Source organism: Crinia signifera, chromosome 6 (assembly GCF_055691185.1).
Source record: "Crinia signifera chromosome 6, ASM5569118v1, whole genome shotgun sequence".
In the NCBI taxonomy this organism is placed as follows: Eukaryota; Metazoa; Chordata; class Amphibia; order Anura; family Myobatrachidae; genus Crinia; species Crinia signifera.
The window spans coordinates 189,275,401-189,291,438 of record NC_139222.1 but is presented as its reverse complement, the minus strand read 5'-3'; the positions used below and the strand labels follow the sequence as shown (position 1 = coordinate 189,291,438).

Below are 16,038 nucleotides of genomic sequence, written 5' to 3'. Positions count from 1 at the left end.
TACATTGCTGCAGTGACCAGAGTGTTACTCCTTTTTCCAGTCCGAGATCTCTCCATAAAACAAGATTGCTGATTACACAGGGTGGTGCCTACTGTATGTATAACAAAGAGGCTTACACATTCCTGCCAAAGCTGATGTGGGCGACTTTCATTTTTATTCATTTAAAATATTTAATTTTCTGCATTAAATTGCTGTGTGAGTAAAACACGTTCAATCTAATTTACCGATCTACTGTAGGTCTCTGTGGGAGTGAGAGCCGAATTCAGTGTTAAATATAGGGAACATAAAAAGTCTTGTAAACGCCTGACCCAATGTATGCGTCACATCTAAATGTCTTTTTTTTTTTTTTATTGAGTTTCATCTTTAAAAGACGATTGTATGCTGTTACTACTAATATAACTTATTTTACTCTTGTTTTCTCACTTCTCTTGATATTAACTAAAGTATCCCCCCCAAAAAAAAATCAAACTTTTAATCCCCTAAACAAAAATAAACCTGTTAGATCCCTTATTTCAGTTAGAATTAAATTGGTTTGAAATTAAACCTGTTCTATATAAAATTAATTACCCATTTACTCCCACACTCTGTCTCGCTCTCAAACATGGGTTTTGTGATTATCCTCTTTGTATCAAGACACTAAGGGCCAGATGTATCAAGCTTCAAAAGTGATAAAGTGGAGAGTGATAAACAACCAGCCAATCAGCTCTTATCTGTCATTTTTTTTAAATCCAGCCTGTAACATGGTAGTTAGGAGTTTATTGGCTAGCTGTTTATCACTCTCCATTTATCACTTTTTGAAGCTGGATACATCTGGCCCTAATTGTTTTCCTCTTTCCAACCTTTGTTTTGCAATTTATGCAAATTGTACAAGAGATCAGAATATAAATCTCATCCATATATACTTTGTTTACAAATGGCAGGCGCTGACCAAAATTTTTTTTAAAATTTGCAGACCCCAGACTGGAAATGGAAGTAATCTTTGACTATATGATAAAACAGAATCTTAAGCAGTGACTAAATCATATTTCTGTGCATGAGGTGTTTTCTGTCCTAGAAGTTACACTTTTATATTTAGTTTACTTATTTTATCTTAGATCACTAACTTTATATTAAAATTAGTAGTGGCTCATTCTCAGATCTCCTCTTGTCAAATTTGTACTCTTCATAGTGGCTGCTTAAGATAAATGTTTTCAAGCTTACTGAATGATGCAATATTGCCTGATGTTGTTCAATGAAACGGTTTCAGTTGCATGGGTTGAAGCTGGAATGATTCAATGAAATATTTGCATCTTTGCTTCAAAGCGTTGGATGCTGTTAGAAAGTTCAAACCGTTAATTGCTTACCAAGCCATTTTATAGCAAACTGTTCTTGTACTTTATTGTCTGTTCATTGTTCAACTGATTTTTTTTTTTTTTTTTTGGAAAATGTACAGTTTATCAGCAGTTATTAACTGTGGAATGAATAAATACTTGATGAAAGAATGGAAGACCGAATGTGTTTATAATATATAAAATAGTAGTTTTGCCTAAGTCAGGGTTTTCAATGAAGATGTACAGGTATAAGATCACCTCAGGAAAATGATTATCGAGGAATTTCATAAACAAAAAGAGGAAATGACTGGTGATCAATAAGAAATGAGAATAAAAAAAATCTTGCCTAAAAATCTAGTCACTATGAGGAGCAGTGCTAAAACTACTGATTTGGTAAATGATGCTAGAGCAGGCCTGGCCAACCGTGGTTCTCCAGCTGTTGTAAAACTACACATCCCAGCATGTTTTGCCACAGTTTTAGCATTCCCTAATAGCAAAACTGGGGAATAGCAATGGGGACTTGAGTTTCTTAACAGCTGGCGATCCACAGGTTGGCCTGGCCTGTTCTAGAGATTTAGCACAAAATGGGTACTTTTAATTGCAGTTAAGTATATTTTTGTTTTGGTACAAGAAAGTTCCCTCTTAACCATCTTTCCCTTATTAAAATATATATATATATATATATATATATATATATATATATATATATATATATATATATATATATATATATATAGAAAGAAAGGGTATAGAGAGCGCTTTTACCATCACATGGAATTTCCACCAGTTACAGTCAAACACAATACAGTACAATGTGTAATCATAAAACCAGTGTGCTTTATTGCAGTGTTCAAGAGTTCACATCTGGAAATAATATCCTTTTCGGAATATCAATAACCCGACGCGTTTCGTCTTAAAAAAGACTTCATCGGGGGTTTAAACTGTAGGTGGTAAACATGATGGTAACATATTACAGACTGATAATTACATATCATATACATGAATACATAGTTTTTATAAAAGTATAGAACCCTATGTTCTTATTTTAAAATTTAAAACATATTATTAATATGGGACATCCAAGTCCATAAAAAAGAAAGAAGGAAGAGAATATGAAGAGAGAGGATGAGCACAAAAAAGGTTGGTAAAGTCTGGGAATGAAGGTGACAATAAACTATTTTATACCCCCTTAAGAGAGGGAATAGGTAGAATATTTAAGGACTATTTCAACAAGGGCTACACTGAGGCCATGATTAGTGGATGGTGGGAATATATGACACGTACCAGAATTCGATTTTGAACGTTTATACTGGCGTATTTTTCTTTCAATGATTAGCAGGCTGTAGAAACCTTCCCCTCAGTGGGGTAAACTTCAAAAAATCTATAGGAGAACCACATGGTAAATAGGGTTTTTAAGCAATTCATATTACTACAGACTTAAGAAAAATTAGAAGATTATGTAAAAAGTTATGAAATGAATCACGTACCATAATCTAGTTTCCCAACGTATATACTGGCGTTTTTGTTCGGTGGCAATACTGTGATTACCCTTCCCTTAGTGGGGCAAATTCCTTAATATCTAAAGAAGAACTTAGTGGTCAATTGTACTATAATGGTTTTTTAATACATTAATGTGATTATAATTGGTAAAGAGAGATGAATTACGTACCAAATAATCCCCATACGGGGTCACGAGGTGCGTGATAGATCCACAGCCTTTTCAGGCAGCTTCTTGGGGTACTGAAGTGCGGAGTATTTCGATTATGGGGGGGAATGGCCCATTAAAAACAAAAAACGTGGGGAGTAGTAGGCAAACTCTGCACAGTGTAGTTGGCCTGATTTTACTGTTCAGGTCCTCCGTATCTGAAAGTGGACATTTAAAATACGTTTAACACAGAATTTATGTGCCATGAAATGTGTACCCTTATGTAAGTCATTTTTTAGTTTTTAAAAGGAAGTTACATACCTAATACTCCACTTTGGAATGGATATAGTGCGTACAAATGTCAGCGAAAAATGGTTCGATTTCACAGTTCTAAAAGTGATACAAATTGACTCTATTTAGACCATAGCCCAACTTCTAATAGTAAGGATTCCACTAGGGGTTCTCCAGTGGAGATCTATATAACTAGTGGAAATCCTCCACACAGTATATGCCAGATGCAAAAAATTCAGACAAAGCTGGTACCTTGAATAATACACATACCAATTAAACAAAACAAAAAAATCAAAAAAATCCCCATTATCCAAGAGTATAAAATATTCCCACTCTGTATGGTTAAATGCCATAAAGTATACATCGATAGTATGCTGGTTAAATGCCATAAAGTATACATCGAAAGTATGCTGGTAATAATATTCAATACAAAATGACAGCTAAATGGGTTTAATACTTTACAGAGTTTTCAGAGGGCTTGGTCAAACACCACACCACAATCTCTTACCTGATCTCTGTGGGATAGAAAGGCCGACACTGTCTGCAGATGCTTTCTACCTGAGCCCTCGCTGCTTTATGAGCCTGAAGGCTATGACATCACTTCCGGATGTCCGTTTTAGCTATGTGTGGCAATAACTACTTTGTGATGTGTGTATACATGCTTTCCGTCCAGGGGTTATGTTGGGGTGGCTTGTACCTGTAGGGTCACTTACAATGTCCCTGGTGGATAACCGTCAAAACCATTATTTTCCTAGATGGGATGGCGTGCGTTCCATTTGCGTGTCAGCTGGATTTCCGGGTGTGGACTCGTCAGCAAGTGTCTAACTTCCGGTACGTCCGACCGGTGTTAGGATGTGGGCGGGTTAGTTGTCATAGCTACTATTTCTCCGCTTCAAGACCCGCTGATAGCGAGTGTAGCGGTCGCGTGTCCGGGTGCCCAGGTCTCCATATACTGGTATGGGATTCGTATAGACCAACTTAGGGTTTGATTGCTCACAGGATTAGTTTATCTAATTAGTACCGGTTCTTCAGACTCCGGGTTTAAGGGTCATGTGACGCCCTACGTCACTCGAGGCGTCGCTTGGTACCCATGGAAACATCCGCTTAATACTATTGGGAGCGCGGTTGTCACATGTAGGGATGTGTTACTTACTTGCGTTCCATATGAAAAATAGACAGCATACATCCTGTGTGGATAACGGCTGGCGGTCCTGAGTGTGTCTAAGTTAACCAGTTGCGTTCCATATAATTATGGAGCGTATACATCAATGAGACATAATTATGGAGCGTATACGTCAATGGGACATGGCTAGTGGGGACCTGCTTAATAAACTACAACCTTCCTTGTAGTAAGGTGTCAATCTGTATCGACATTCTGTACAATTACAATGAGAAGTGTCATCATAAAAATGGCAAACTAATACAGTGTGATTAAGGTTAAAGCATGCCCATATAGTTAACACCCCATGATCGTTGTCAATGCTGGGGTGACCTAGAGTTCTTATTCAAATTGTAAAAATGGGTTTAATTAACCATGCTTTGAATCATGTACGGTAAACATAGCACCACAATTCTCACTGTAATACATATCTCGTAATTGCATTTTTTGAACCAAGAATGCAAAGGAGATCCACATGCACAAAGCATCACCAACACATGAACGAAATTGATCACTCGTAAGGGCACATTACATAATTATTAGCTGAGGAGCCCATTAACGCCTAATGATGGATAATCACAGCCATACGGCACAGTAACAGCACCTTTCTAGTATAATATAAAGCTTCACTTATTTTTCTCATTAGTTTATTTTTATGTTTATTTTCATTTTTATTTATTTATATTTTTTTATTTATTTTTATTTTTATTATATATTTTTTTTATTTATTTATTTTTATTTTTAGTGTTAATAGGTTACACACTATAGTCTATGAGGTAAGAATAAGAACTCTAGGTCACCCCAGCATTGACAACGATCATGGGGTGTTAACTATATGGGCATGCTTTAACCTTAATCACACTGTATTAGTTTGCCATTTTTATGATGACACTTCTCATTGTAATTGTACAGAATGTCGATACAGATTGACACCTTACTACAAGGAAGGTTGTAGTTTATTAAGCAGGTCCCCACTAGCCATGTCCCATTGACGTATACGCTCCATAATTATGTCTCATTGATGTATACGCTCCATAATTATATGGAACGCAACTGGTTAACTTAGACACACTCAGGACCGCCAGCCGTTATCCACACAGGATGTATGCTGTCTATTTTTCATATGGAACGCAAGGAAGTAACACAGCCCTACATGTGACAACCGCGCTCCCAATAGTATTAAGCGGATGTTTCCATGGGTACCAAGCGACGCCTCGAGTGACGTAGGGCGTCACATGACCCTTAAACCCGGAGTCTGAAGAACCGGTACTAATTAGATAAACTAATCCTGTGAGCAATCAAACCCTAAGTTGGTCTATACGAATCCCATACCAGCATATTGAGACCTGGGCACCCGGACACGCGACCGCTACACTCGCTATCAGCGGGTCTTGAAGCGGAGAAATAGTAGCTATGACAACTAACCCGCCCACATCCTAACACCGGTCGGACGTACCGGAAGTTAGACACTTGCTGACGAGTCCACACCCGGAAATCCAGCTGACACGCAAATGGAACGCACGCCATCCCATCTAGGAAAATAATGGTTTTGACGGTTATCCACCAGGGACATTGTAAGTGACCCTACAGGTACAAGCCACCCCAACATAACCCCTGGACGGAAAGCATGTATACACACATCACAAAGTAGTTATTGCCACACATAGCTAAAACGGACATCCGGAAGTGATGTCATAGCCTTCAGGCTCATAAAGCAGCGAGGGCTCAGGTAGAAAGCATCTGCAGACAGTGTCGGCCTTTCTATCCCACAGAGATCAGGTAAGAGATTGTGGTGTGGTGTTTGACCAAGCCCTCTGAAAACTCTGTAAAGTATTAAACCCATTTAGCTGTCATTTTGTATTGAATATTATTACCAGCATACTTTCGATGTATACTTTATGGCATTTAACCAGCATACTATCGATGTATACTTTATGGCATTTAACCATACAGAGTGGGAATATTTTATACTCTTGGATAATGGGGATTTTTTTGATTTTTTTGTTTTGTTTAATTGGTATGTGTATTATTCAAGGTACCAGCTTTGTCTGAATTTTTTGCATCTGGCATATACTGTGTGGAGGATTTCCACTAGTTATATAGATCTCCACTGGAGAACCCCTAGTGGAATCCTTACTATTAGAAGTTGGGCTATGGTCTAAATAGAGTCAATTTGTATCACTTTTAGAACTGTGAAATCGAACCATTTTTCGCTGACATTTGTACGCACTATATCCATTCCAAAGTGGAGTATTAGGTATGTAACTTCCTTTTAAAAACTAAAAAATGACTTACATAAGGGTACACATTTCATGGCACATAAATTCTGTGTTAAACGTATTTTAAATGTCCACTTTCAGATACGGAGGACCTGAACAGTAAAATCAGGCCAACTACACTGTGCAGAGTTTGCCTACTACTCCCCACGTTTTTTGTTTTTAATGGGCCATTCCCCCCCATAATCGAAATACTCCGCACTTCAGTACCCCAAGAAGCTGCCTGAAAAGGCTGTGGATCTATCACGCACCTCGTGACCCCGTATGGGGATTATTTGGTACGTAATTCATCTCTCTTTACCAATTATAATCACATTAATGTATTAAAAAACCATTATAGTACAATTGACCACTAAGTTCTTCTTTAGATATTAAGGAATTTGCCCCACTAAGGGAAGGGTAATCACAGTATTGCCACCGAACAAAAACGCCAGTATATACGTTGGGAAACTAGATTATGGTACGTGATTCATTTCATAACTTTTTACATAATCTTCTAATTTTTCTTAAGTCTGTAGTAATATGAATTGCTTAAAAACCCTATTTACCATGTGGTTCTCCTATAGATTTTTTGAAGTTTACCCCACTGAGGGGAAGGTTTCTACAGCCTGCTAATCATTGAAAGAAAAATACGCCAGTATAAACGTTCAAAATCGAATTCTGGTACGTGTCATATATTCCCACCATCCACTAATCATGGCCTCAGTGTAGCCCTTGTTGAAATAGTCCTTAAATATTCTACCTATTCCCACTCTTAAGGGGGTATAAAATAGTTTATTGTCACCTTCATTCCCAGACTTTACCAACCTTTTTTGTGCTCATCCTCTCTCTTCATATTCTCTTCCTTCTTTCTTTTTTATGGACTTGGATGTCCCATATTAATAATATGTTTTAAATTTTAAAATAAGAACATAGGGTTCTATACTTTTATAAAAACTATGTATTCATGTATATGATATGTAATTATCAGTCTGTAATATGTTACCATCATGTTTACCACCTACAGTTTAAACCCCTGATGAAGTCTTTTTTAAGACGAAACGCGTCGGGTTATTGATATTCCGAAAAGGATATTATTTCCAGATGTGAACTCTTGAACACTGCAATAAAGCACACTGGTTTTATGATTACACATTGTACTGTATTGTGTTTGACTGTAACTGGTGGAAATTCCATGTGATGGTAAAAGCGCTCTCTATACCCTTTCTTTCTATCTCTATTGTCACCTCCCACTAACAGGGGAGGTTCTAGAGTAGCTGCTTACACACTAAGGGCGCACGTGGGGTCAATCTTTGGATATATATATATATATATATATATATATATATATATATATATATAATCGCTCTAGTTGACCACCACCTTTTACATGGGCACCACTGCAAAGTCTGCCATACTTTATGTATTCTTTATTGCTATAAGATACAAATTGAATATTTGCTTACTGTGGAATTTCAGAAAACAGAAAAGGTGACCCATGTTCAGAAAGCCCCAACGGATTTAGAATAGAAATGATCTATGTTTTATAAATTACAACAGACATGCATAATATAAAGGTTGATTAATTTACTTTTTTCACTATTCAAAAGAAAAGCATTCAAATACAATCATTTTTGCACCAAATACTGTAGAAAAATGTTACTGAATGATTTCCTATGTGGTTTGTTTTATTGTAAATGTTTAAGAAAAACTTAAACACTTATAATTATATAAAACTTTATTTCTTACCAATAATCCAAAGTGGCCGTCTTGTCCCAAACAGTGTTTTTTGGTACTCCATACTTTTCCTTATTTGATATTCTATATAAGCTGTAGTTTTTTTCTTTATAACCTAAAACACTGTTCTTGAAAAGTAAAAAATATAATGGGATAAAAGGGAATATTGCAGCCATTTTTCTTTTTAAGATTCTAGCAAAAAAAAAAAAAAAAATTCTGTAAAGCCTTGACATAGATACTGAATAATGCCCTGCAGGTGGTATGGAAATGGAGCCTTTAAGGATTACATTAAGAGCAATTCAGCCGCTGTGTCCAAATGATGCGAAGAAAATTGCGGGGCGCTCAAGGGTGAACAAGAAATATGAAAATTTATTAAAAACAAAACACAATAATAATAACAATAAACATACAATGCTTTTAAAATCACAGTAAATGGTGCACCATTATACCTAACTCTGGGATGTAAGCGTGACCAGAAGTCGGGGATTTGTTCTCATAAATCAATCAATTGAGTCCCAATGCAATTCCTGATAAGGACTACAAATGTCCAAATTGGCAGTTGTGGTTCTCAAATATAAACTGTAGGGCACATTGGTTTTTGTACCAGAAAGCGCTGATGGATTCTGTGGGTGCCCGTGCAAGTGGAGGGCAAGGACTTCTGTCGGGTGATTGGGTGACAGTGTCCGTCCTGCCTCCACTGTGTGCTAGTTGCACGGCACTGTACACAGTTAATGCGGTCAGTACTTGATAAAATTGCGCCGCAGCGCTAGCTCACCCCTGGATGCTGCTCGGCTGTCTCGGCTGTGTTTGCAGGATCAGCCTTGGGGATTGTCCCGATAGCAGCCGCCTCCTTCGCTGCAGACTTTCAGTCTAGAAAGCTCACACGGCGCTCTGTCACTGCGTCCGTGAAGACAGTGTGTGTCTGCGATGGATAGAAGAGGCAGGATCGGCTCTGATGGTATAGGTGAGTCGGCAGCAGGGGTGTCCTTCTTTGATGTCCTTTTGGGGAACGCGTTTCGCCGCACACAGGGCGGCTTTCTCAACCAGAATACCAGTGTATTATTTCTTGTTCACCCTTGAGCGCCCCGCAATTTTCTTCGCATACTCTGTTTCTTTTAGAGGTTGGCAATCCTCTTTTGTGGTGGCTGCAGGGGAACAAGATACAGCACCTGGTCCCTAGCGCCAAAGACTTAAATACTTTTGTTCTCAACGCTGTGTCCAAATGAAGCTACTGTATGGGGTCGATCCTATTAGGTCAAAAGGGTGCGAGGTGCCGTTTTCATGCGTTTAAACACTGGAAACGGCACACATTTGCAAATCATCCGCACCTAGTAGGATCGGCCTCATAGGGTCTGTTAAATGCAATAAATGATCTGTTCATACAGTTTTGCTAGATGATAATAACGGTAGAGAGATTTAATTTTACAGCAGGCAGTTTCTGAATCTGCATTACCCATGAGACACTGGCTAAGCAGTGACCTCTTCTATAAAAGTTTTCTTGTCAGTTTGTAGAATATAAAGTGCAGATCAGCAGCCCGTTACCACAATTTCAGAACGATTATTGTTGCACTGTGAAGGGATAATGATGGCTACAGTCAAAAAAGAGAACGATCTTATGATACATACATATTAAAAGATCTAAGTTGCTCTTAAAACAAAGAACATGGTATATACACATATATACCGTAGCTGCAGATGGGTTTGACTGCCACACATCTATCTGCACTGTTTCTCATAGCAACCTCCCAGCTTCTAGCAATAATTTATGAAGTGCATTCTAGAAAATTATAGAAGCTAAATTGGCAAATGTATTACAGAGGAGGGCTCAATCTCCACATTATGTCACTGCACTTACTAAATATGCAAACACACCATGACCCCTTTAGCTGGTAATAACCTTTTCATTTACTATTACAATAACTATTGCTGAATAATTTAGATTTGTTAGAAAGATGTTTAACATACGTGTGGCATCATACATTAGGAAATAAATCAATTTGTAGAGCATTTTGTACAGTCACACCATCAGGCCAAAAATGTTTTGCACCCCAGCTGTAGGGAGAAAAGGACACCTGTGATGAGTTTAGATAGCACACACATTTTGCAAGTGAGACAGGGATTCTAAAACTATTTTGATCTTGTACACATCTGACAAAATGATTACAGCTCTCCAGCAAGTTACCTCAGATGCTTGGTTGGGAGACCACGAGTCACAAAACAAATTTAAAATGGCTGCTGAAATTATCACTTTTTTTACACATCATATTATCCATATGATGTGTAGAAAAAGTGATAATTTCAGCAGTCATTTCAATTTTGTCCTTTGTATATGAATGCCTTGGGGGTAGTAGAGGGATGGGAAGGCAGAGGCTGGTGATTGGTGTAGAGGCAGTGGATCAGACACCCACCCTAAACACAGCAGACATAAAACTATCACTGATATCTTAAATGTAACTTGACAACATCAAATTCAAATGTGACTTCCCATTCTGTTTTATCATATATATCAGTCAATCTGGACTTAATATTAAGGGGGGTATTCAATATGGGATTCCAACTGTCTGAAGGTCCAGACAGTCAGAATCCGGGCCGTTTTCGCCCAGCTGGAATTCAATGTCGAATGTCTGAAAGTGAGCTTGTCTGTGACCACTGCCGCAGATTGTTGATCACGTCTGTAAATTTAACAATCCACGGCTGTTTCCGACAAAACTGATCCGACTTGTAAAGTCAGATCTGTCTTGTTGGAATCCACCTTCAATGCTGTCAGAAATGCAAGCATTGAATAGGCGGCTGCCGCTATTTCCCCAGGCGGGAATAGCGTCCTACATTGAATACCCCCTTAAGTCCCATACATGAGGAAGGTTGTCGAGAGACCCTGGAAACTGGGTTTTATTCAGTCATGTCTGCCTTACAGATGGCACCATAATAAGCTCCACTAGGGTTGTTCAAAAAATAAAAATAGTATAGTAAATACTTCCAAACAGAAGTTTGCAATGGTTCTGGTGGGCTTCTCATTTAATTTATGGGGGACAACTTCACTTGCTAACAATAAAACTCTGTAGCCTAGAAAATTGCAATTGCATCTGCATACAAACACAACTTAAACCCTGGGGCTTCTTACTTAATCCTCTCTCCACTAAATCAGGCTGTGTTGTGGCACTGTATAACTGTCTGTGCCCCGAGCTGGTCTGCCCACGGCACTAGCGATGGAACCCCAAACAATGTTTGAAAAGCGTTTAGTGTAAACTGCATCAGGGAGGAGTAGACGGGGCTGTATGTGACAGTGATTAAAACAGGATTTAAATATAAACCGTAATAGAATTGGGAGTGTATATAAACCAGCTCTGTTTTAGGAGAATTTATGGTTATAAAGCAGTAAAAAATGTTATTGTACTGCCTTTGAACAATTTCAAAGTGTTGGCCTTCTTTTCCAATGGGTAAGGAAGCTGTGGATCAAAGGCTTTCGTGTAATTGAAATGGCATTAACCTGCCCCTTTGTTACAGAAGCTTCCCTTGGCGTAAAATAAATAACCCGAGAAATAATAAAACTGATTGGAAGGAATTGCTTAGTGTTTCTGCCCTTGTTCAGAGCATTCAGATGTGTGTTATTCTAGGCTGTCAAGTGATCCTCACAGCTGAGTTCAACAATTTTTTTCTTGAAGATGAAAGTATACCAGCTTCATAGTATACTCCTGTTATAGACTTGGAATATGAAATAACAATTTTGTTTTCTTATGAATATTTATGGAAAGATGTCTGTCTGCCAAATCTTTATTTTGAGAACCTTATTATTATTATTATTATTATTATTATTATGATTACACATACTCTAAGATGGTTGAAGGCAAAAGTGTATTTTCTAAAAGATAGTGCTTGTTAAAATTGAGGAAAGCTACTAATAGCCCATTATATAAGAATAACTGCTTGTCTGAGGGCGTAGGAGTCAAAGGTTTTAGGGATTAATTATGTCCAATTATTTACTGGCCCAAACATACTGAGATTGTATGTAAAATCAGTGTAGATAAGTCAATTTAGGGTGTTCCCTTATTAATTAGAATATTTCTTAAAATGCAATGCTCATATTACCCCTATAAGCTACTATCTAAACTTTACAAATAAGTTTTCATATAATTCCATTTAATACGTTTTTACATTACACCCAAGATACTGTATTTGCTGAGTGAATTCAGTGCAGAATGTGATTAATGGGCCTGCACACGGGCAATTTTAGGGCATTTTCTAAGCAATATCACTAGATGGCTTACAAAATGCCCCACATCACTTTGGCCCTTATTCTGATCGGTGCGGAAATTCCCGCATGCGGACGGACCGCCGATGTTGATCGTCTGCGCATGTGCAGAGGTCACTCTGCGCATGTGCAGGCGATTTCGCCGCACGGATTCTTTATACGCCGCACAGGGGGCGTAGAGGGGCGTGAGGGGCTACTTAGCCTCATTACCCTATGCATACGCCCCCCGTTTCATGGGCGTTCCCATGCAAACGCGGGGCGTATGCATGGTAATGAGGCCGTGACGCGTGTGTACGGGGCGGGCATCTGACATCGCCGGATGTCAGCTGCCCGCCTCTATACATGATTTCACACGGACAAGTGTCCGTGTGGTCTTGTGTTGCGGGACCTGGTGGAGCGTGCGGCCCTGCATTCGATGTTCGGCGACCATCGAATGCAGGGGCTGCTCCCACCATGGAGGAGGCGTATCCCGTCCAATTTCATGCGGATCGCCACATATCCGCATACGGACGGCAGGTGGCGATCCGTATGGAAGGCGGGGATTCGCCTGCACGGTTGCGGCCGCATATTCTGATCGGGCCGCACCGATCAGAATAAGGGCCTTTGTGTGTAGAGGCGATAGCGATGCATGGTTCCCCACATCGCTATCGCCTGGAGAGTAATATCCAGCGTGCTGGATAAATCTACAAGGTAGTTAATCACCGGTCATGGCCACTGTTCTCACCAGAGAACACTGACTCTGACAGATCACTCTGCACACGGTGCTGACACGGCGCTCAGCAACATCTCCCCATGTGTAGGCCCCTTTAGATGTTGAAAGGTGAAGGCAGATTCCATCTCTAATTAGTAGTGTGATAAAGAAAGCTTCGCACAGTCTCACTTCCCTAATGTCGGGAATCTGAAAGAGCCTGGCTCAGTTAATGCCATGCTATGCTTCACACCTACACTTTTCAGATAGAACATAGCTCTCCCACTGTTCATTAGTGGATAATGGGCAGTTTGAGCCAAGTCCTGTTTTAACCACATCTCAGAGAAACACTAATCTTTCTTTTGTCTGCTTATCTCCCACAAGCAAATGATCTCGCCTGCACACAGTGTACACACCAATCACTCACTGCAGCCTACATTTTAATTTCAGTTTACAGCATTGCAGGATAAAGGGTAAACAAACAGTCACAACTTTCAGAAGAAAAAGAAGCAAGTTGTTTGTTACAGGATTATGTTTGGGGGTTCAGATGGTGATGTGGACAGTATAACCTGTATGCTTTGTGCAATAATGTTGCCTTTAATGTAATGTTACATTTTAAAGGCAGCATGTTACATACTCAATTGAGACAGCAATAAAAATGATTTGTTTAATCAGCGGACTCCACAGCATGTAGGAGCTCCATTGTTGGACGGTGTGTACTATGGGGACATTTTAAGGTTGCGTTTGAAATATACAAGAGCTTGAAAGGTTCTGTGCATGTACATCCATATTCCCTTTGCAGATCTTTTTCCAGCCGCTAAATACTGTGATATATTATTTCAGTGCACTGGGACCAGTGGAAATAAGCTTTAGTATGTACTGCTGGGGTATAGTATCCAATTGGAGTGTAAAAGTTACTCGCAGACACCTCTATATCCAGATTACTATGGAATATTTGAGCCCTCTGTTACAGAGGTTAGTTTTTTTAATATTGGATGGCATTGCTATACTATCTATAATACAGCAAACAAATGTATGTATTGCCATCCATAAATAATATTGGTACTTGTTTCCTAGCACGGCCACCACGATTTCTATCGTGGTGGTCGTGTCGGAAAAAATCGTGTCGGTCGCGTCGGGTGCATACCAAAACGCACACGACGCGACCGACGCGATGTACCCGATTTCTCCATAGGCTTCAATGTTAAATTATTTTAACATTGAAACTGAGTCCATTTAACATAGTAAAAAATGGTAAAAGGGCCAATAAGGGCCATTTCTCATTGGCTATGGCCCCGTCATGTGTGTAAAAAATAATGGCCCCCCATTGTGGCCGCCACCCCCACGATTAACGTGAACCCGAAGCGTGGCGAGCGCAGCAAGCCCGCGAGGGGCGGCGGTGCGCGTCCTCCGACCTTTTCATTCCCCTACTATCCACGTCGGCGTGGAGTTGAGAATAGATTAGTGTGGCGAGCGCAGCGAGCCACCGAGCCCGTAGCGTGGCGAGGGGACGCTGATACCTTCACAGATCCCTGCGTCCCCTCGCGGGCTTCACAGGTATCAGCGTCCCCTCGCCACGCTTCGGGCTCGGTGGCTCGCTGCGCTCGCCACACTAATCTATTCTCAACTCCACGCCGACGTGGATAGTAGGGGAATGAAAAGGTCTGAGGACGCGCACCGCCGCCCCTCGCTGACTCGCTGCGCTCGCCACGCTTCGGGTTCGTGTTAATCGTGGGGGTGGCGGCCACAATGGGGGGCCATTATTTTTTACACACATGACGGGGCCATAGCCAATGAGAAATGGCCCTTATTCGGCCTTTTCCCATTTTTTACTATGTCAAATGGACTCAGTTTCAATGTTAAAATAATTTAACATTGAAGCCTATGGACAAATCGGGTCCATCGCATAGGCTTCAATGTTAAATATTTTAACATTGAAGCCTATGGGGAAATCGTGGGCATCGCGTCGCATCGTGTGCCTTAAAGTTAAGGCACACGATGCCCGCGATTGTGGCCGTGATAATACACAAGTACCATAATATTTATTTTTATTTACCATCTTTCTAAGAGTACTTTGCGATCATCAGCCCAGTAAGGCAATTATTAAGGGTTTATGTGCTGAAGTCACTTACTCAGGATGCTCTCACATACACTTATAAGTGTAGTCTCAGGGATTCCCAATCAACACAGCAATCACATCAGGCACTGTGGCAGCAGCTGACACGGTCCCCAGTGACACACAGCCATCTGGCTAGTACAGCTGCAACCACTGAGAATTTAGATGTCCAGCCACCTGGATGTATACATCTTTGCTTATTATGTATCCTCATTATGTGTTCTTGTTTAACCAATTGTCTTTCCTTTACCTTGTATATGATTGGATCTCCGCTAGACAGAGGTAACCAGTGGGCACAGTCCTTGGACTAGACCTAAATGTGGTGGTGTTCTTATTTTCTTTTCTACTCCTGGATATCTTCGTGCTTGTATCGTTCACATATCCTGCTCTGGCAGATGCATGACCTTTTGATTTTATGTTTGCAAGATTAGTTTTTCTTTTTTCTTTTATTTCTTTTCTCCTTGTATACGGAGTGTGGTGTTATACAGATACATGTGTATACTTCTATTTTTCTGTAGTTACCTAATTAGTCTATAATCAGAGATTTTGGTGACTTACATACTCTTTTAGTTTTTAAAGCTTTCGCAG

The 16,038-nt window shown here is 39.8% G+C and overlaps 1 protein-coding gene across 2 annotated transcripts in view; it reads left to right on the top strand.

Annotated features, from left to right (window-relative positions):
- Positions 1–16,038, top strand: part of MICU1 (mitochondrial calcium uptake 1) — a 235,671-nt gene that overhangs the window by 111,557 nt on the left and 108,076 nt on the right. Inside the window, exon 1 of one of the 2 annotated variants that reach the window (XM_083148443.1) lies at positions 15,265–15,732. The exons of the other annotated variant lie outside the window; for it this stretch is intronic. The gene's annotated coding sequence lies outside the window, so the exon portion shown is untranslated. Of the gene's footprint in view, positions 1–15,264; positions 15,733–16,038 lie in introns of those variants that run through there. 2 annotated transcript variants of the gene reach the window in all.